At 46.2% G+C, this 5,232-nt stretch overlaps 1 protein-coding gene across 1 annotated transcript in view; it reads left to right on the forward strand.

Moving 5' to 3' along the window:
* The first annotated feature begins 268 nt into the window (after window positions 1–268).
* The window catches only part of Rnf4 (ring finger protein 4), a 19,817-nt gene continuing 14,853 nt past the window's right edge, over window positions 269–5,232 (forward strand). Inside the window, exon 1 of the mRNA XM_021210925.2 lies at window positions 269–420. The gene's annotated coding sequence lies outside the window, so the exon portion shown is untranslated. The remainder of the gene's footprint in view (window positions 421–5,232) is intronic.

Below are 5,232 nucleotides of genomic sequence, written 5' to 3' on the forward strand. Positions count from 1 at the left end.
AGGTCAGAAGCCAAAACGAGAAGTCAGACACCCGGCAGGCATGTTCGCGAGGAGCCCCAGCAACGCCTCCGCCAAGTTCTCGTGGGAGGAGCGCGACCGGCGGTACTCTCGCGGGAAGTGGAAGCTCCAGGAGGCAGGCGGGGGGCGTGGCCGGAAGAAGGTGCATTTCAAAGCGGTAATAGATGGTTTTCTCACCCAATAAAATTGCAATTTATCCAGCTAAACCGGTAGACCACCGGAGTAAAGGCGGGAGAAGCCAATAAGGACTGAGAAGGGCGGGCCGGTGCCGGACGAGCGGAAGTGGGTCTTCGTGAGGCGGTGGAGTCTTGCTTGAGCGGGTCTCCTCAGCGGGGGCTGGAGTCGGTGCGTCCTTGCCCGAGCGCATCGGCCTAGGCGTGTGGCAGACAACCCCAGCTCCAAGTAAGGCTGGGCTGCGCAGGATGGAAGCGGCGGGTCGGGGCGGTGCGGGCGTGGAGCGCGGGCGGCCTCTCGGCCTGCCCTGGGCTTGGTGGCCGCCCGCCTCTCGCGGAACCGCGCTTCTCCGGCTTGGGCCCTCTGCCGCCTCTGTCCCGGAGAGCACGCGCTTGTCGGAACCCGGAGCGGCGCCCTCGTCGGAAGTAGGGAAATCTCTCGTGTGTGGGGGGATCCGCTCGCCGACCCGCGGCCTGGCCGGGGAACCTCTTTACGCCAAGTAGGGAGGGAAACTGGGGCTCGGCGAGGGTTGGGGGGCGCCCAAGGTCACTCTCGGGGCCGGGCGGGCCGATCGGAGAGAACCTGAGCGAGGTTTTTGTTCCCTGCTGATGACGCAGCCTTTGTGTGGTGGCGTCGCCGCCCCGCCTTCCGGAGGCCTGCGAGTTTGCTGGGGCACCCGGGCCGCGTGGCGGGCCTTCTCTAAGCTGCGAGAGTGCGGAGGACGCTTGCGGGCCTCGGAACTGAATGGGGTTTGGGCTTCCAGGACCCGCTTTCGGCCCCACCTATGGTTAGTCAGGCGGGCGATTGCGACCTCCAGCCCAGGTCCGAGCCCTCTCGGGATCTTGCCTCAGGGCCACATCTGTACACAGGGCTAGGAAACTTAACCTTTAACACTGTTCGCACTGGACGCCATTGTCCACACTTGATAAGTGCGAAGGAGGAGTCCAGATCTGGGCGTTCCTGCTTTTTGGTTTTTTAAACTTTACCCACGATCGTTTTAAGCTTCAATTCTTGGGTCTGCCGTTTAGTTTAGGTTGCCCAAGTGATTGGGGGAGACCGAGGTTCACAACGGCCAAGGTAGTCTGAGGTCTTTCAGCCTGCAGATTGACTCTTGTTCCTGACAAGGGAACCTCTCTCCAACCCAGACCCCATACGCACCTGGTGCGCTTTCTTTTTAATGGTTGGAGAAAACACTTGCGTCCCGGTTTGCCTGTGAGTTCGATGTGAAATGAGTGGAAAGTTGTCTTGCTTACTTTTGTACTGCTTAAATATGAGCCTCCAGAAAAGTTTTCCTTTTGGGATGGGGGGTTTTCGAGGCAGGGTTTCCTCTATGTGTATCCCTGAGTGTCGTGGAACTCACTCTGTAGACCCGGCTGGCTTCAAACTCACAGAGATCCGCCTGCCTCTGGTTCCCAAGTGCTGGGATTAAAGGCATGGTTGACTACATTTTTTTTTTATGGTTTTCAAATAATGGGTATTTTTCTTTTCTATCAGAGGACCTCTTATAACAGTTTTCGAAGTACTTTGAAGAGTGCTTGTGATTCCAGCGTTTCAGAGGTAGAGGCAGAAGAATCAGGAATCTGAGGATGTGTTGGGCTCTATGTGGAATTGAGGCTAGCCTGGGCTACTTGAGACTCCATTTCAATAACAGTTTTGGTTTTGTTTCCTTGTTTATTTGGTTGGTTCTCCCCCCTCCCCCCAGGGAAAGTTGGTTTCTTGGTGACTAATATTTCATTTCTGAACAAAGGGTATTGTTTTGTTGGGACTGGAGATTGAACTCAGAGCCTCACAAATGTTAGGCAGCTCCTCTGCTACTGAGTTACATTTACATCTCTGGTCCTCTTTTTATTACCAATACTGAAGTGTCGAATGATGTGGGCACCCGTGTGCCATGATGTGTGTTTGGTGGTGAGAAGACAACTTTGTGACAACTCTTTCTGGTTTTTATGAGATTACTTCGGTTTCAATTAATTTATCAGGTCTCTATAAAGCTAATGCATTACCTGCTATGGTAAACAAACTCGTTTTACTTTTTAGTTTGAGAGAGGGTCTCCCTAAGTTGCCTAGGCTACCCTTGGACTTCCTTGATAGTCCTGGCAGGCCTTGAATTTGGTAGTCCTGTCTCAACTTCTGGTGTAACTGAGCTCATGGGCTTATAACATCCGAGCCTGTAAGAATCGTACTACCAAGTCTTTGTTTCCTGATAGGGATGTATTGAAAGGATACATTTCCCCTCTAGATCTGAAAAACTTCCATGTCCACCAAGAAATAAAGTATAGCCAAACTGGTGGCTCATGCTTGTAATCCTGTGTATTCAAAAGACTTGAGGCAAGAGGATCACAGAGGATTCACTGGGGCTGTGGAAAGAGTTCTGGACAAGTGAGTTAGCCTCATTCTCTCTGTAGGTGTGGGGTATATATGCTTCTAGAGACCAGTGTTGCCTTATCATTATTTGACTTTGAGACCAGATCTCTAGGCCTTAGTAGGCTTCTTTCCCACCCCCACCCCCACAGACCCACACAGTGGGGTTTACAGGTGAGCACTCTGCTGTAACTAAGCATTTGACATGGATACTGGAATCTGAACTCATGATTCTTATATAATGGGGATATATATATATATATATATATATATATGTATAATATATATGTATTATATATATATTAATATCTCATCTCGATGGTAGTTTACTTGTTTATTAGCTTGTGCCAAGCCCTAGATTCAGATCAAAATACTTTTCCTGCCATTTCAGTTACCAGCAAAGCATCTAATGAGTCACATAATTTAAATGCAATTTCATTAAGAAAAACACAACCTTATCTTTTTTTTTTTTTTTTTTTGCCGAATATACTAAATGCAGTGGAGTCTGTGATTTAATTTAGAGAAATGGGTGGCAGTAGTGGTGCACGCCTTTAATCCCAAGCACTTGGGAAGCAGAGGCAGGTGGATCTGAGTTTGAGGCCAGAATGGTCTACAGAGGGAGTTCCAGGATAGTCAGAGCTACACAGAGAATCACTGTCTCAAAAAAAGCAGGGGGGGGGGTTTCTTGAAGGTGTACCCAGACATTTGGGTTTTGTTATTCCAGATGTAGTCAACTTGACAACCAAGAATAGCTATCATACTATGTAAAGGTGGATGGAAGAAGTAAATCCACAAAGTTATCCTCTGACCTTTACATTACACACTATGTATGGCACACCATATGGGTGCCCATATGATAGTTTTTAAATTATTCTGAGATAGGACCTCAACTGTATATCCCTGACTGGCCTCAAATTTGCTGTGTAGATCCGACTGGCCTCACACTCAGAGATCTGCTTGCCTCTGCCTTCCGAGTATTATGTAGAGCACGTTATGTGTTATGTCTTGGAAAAGAGCCCTGAGTGATATCTAGGATACCGGAAGGTGACATAGAGTTCTACTTAAAATGCTTTGTTGGAATCATGTTTGTTTCAGTGGTGTTGATAGGATAGGGAACAGTTTAAGAAGAAACTTGTTTGCTAGTCATAGTTTCTTTGAAACATAGAAGGGAAAAATCAGAGCCACAGTTGTGCAGGTTTGACACTGCAGTAGTCATTCACCCTCCACTTCACAATAACTTGAATGTGGGAGGCCATCTAAAGTTCAATTCCACAAGCAAGCTGACCATATCACAGTTAATTTTGTTAGCCAGTTTTCACTTGTAGAACACTACACATTTTTAAAATTTATTGGCCCTGTTATTGAGTATTGAACCTATAATTCTATGTTTTTATAAGGAATACGTTTCTGTAACTGTAAATGAAGCCAGTCAGGTGAGTGCAAGTTCAGGAAAGGAGGCTAGCTGTGTAGTGTAACTATATTTATTACCTTGTGAAAATGAGAACGGAGGTGGCAGAAAGAGACAGCCTACTGAGAATGTAGATTACCCGTGGAAAGCAAAAGAAAAAAAGCAACTTGAGGTTTCTGTTCCTAATTTTTCACTCATTCTGAGTCTCTTCCTTGCTCTGATTCTCTTGAATTTTCCAGGGACATTTTGCCTGAATTCCTCACATAGAATATTTGTAACATTCTGGAGTTTTTAGCTTTTGGTCTTCCCTCATTTAGTTTACTTACCTCTTGGTTTTATGATTTATTTTGATAAAGGCTCACTATGTAATAATATCCCAGGCTTGGCCTCTATCTCTGAGTCTTTCTGGTTTGTTCTCCCAAATTTGAAGATTATAGGTATATTTAACAACATGCTTTGCCTTTACTGGTTTCATAGAATCACTCTTCTGGTACCCTCACATGAATGTTTCTCACTCTTAAGGTTTGGAAATGCCTGGTCTGTCCCTTCCTGGTCAAAAGTGGTCACTGTTCTACCCTAGGTCTTTCAATGGCAAGAGCACCATCACCCTCAAAGTAATTTGCCTTCAACCAATTATCATAGTGTATATTTCGTGCAAAATATTAGGGAGGTGGAAAGTAGATAGAGCCCTGTCACATTGAGGGCTTCCTTTGCACTAACGGATGGTGGGGCTCTTGTTGAGGTCTAGTGCTTGGGGATTGAGTTGGAAGGGAGGAATCAAAGAGTTCCTTGACATACTAAATTTCCATGTTACAATTTTCTTCTAGAATACCTCTAATTTTGGTTTAACATAACAAATAAGAGTAGGTTCTCAGCCGGGCATGGTGGCACACGCCTTTAATCCCAGCACTTGGGAGGTAGAGGCAGGCGGATCTACAGAGTGAGTTGCAGGACAGCCAGGGCTACACAGAGAAACCCTGTTTCAAAAAACCCAAAAAAAAGTCCTTAGATAGCACCTCATCTTACACATAAAAGTAGTGTTCTGATGCCCCAAACCCTTAGTAGTTGATGAGGATGCTCTTTCATATAACTTCTGTCCTCTGTCTACGCATTTCCTTTGTACATTCTCAGACTGTGATGGATGTCTCTTCCTGCCTAGATTCTCTTAGTAGATTCTTTTTTTTTTTTTTTTTTTTTTTAAAGATTTATCATATGTAAGTACACTGTAGCTGTCTTCAGACACCCCAGATCTCATTATGGATGGTGTTGAG

Source organism: Mus pahari, chromosome 13 (assembly GCF_900095145.1).
Source record: "Mus pahari chromosome 13, PAHARI_EIJ_v1.1, whole genome shotgun sequence".
In the NCBI taxonomy this organism is placed as follows: Eukaryota; Metazoa; Chordata; class Mammalia; order Rodentia; family Muridae; genus Mus; species Mus pahari.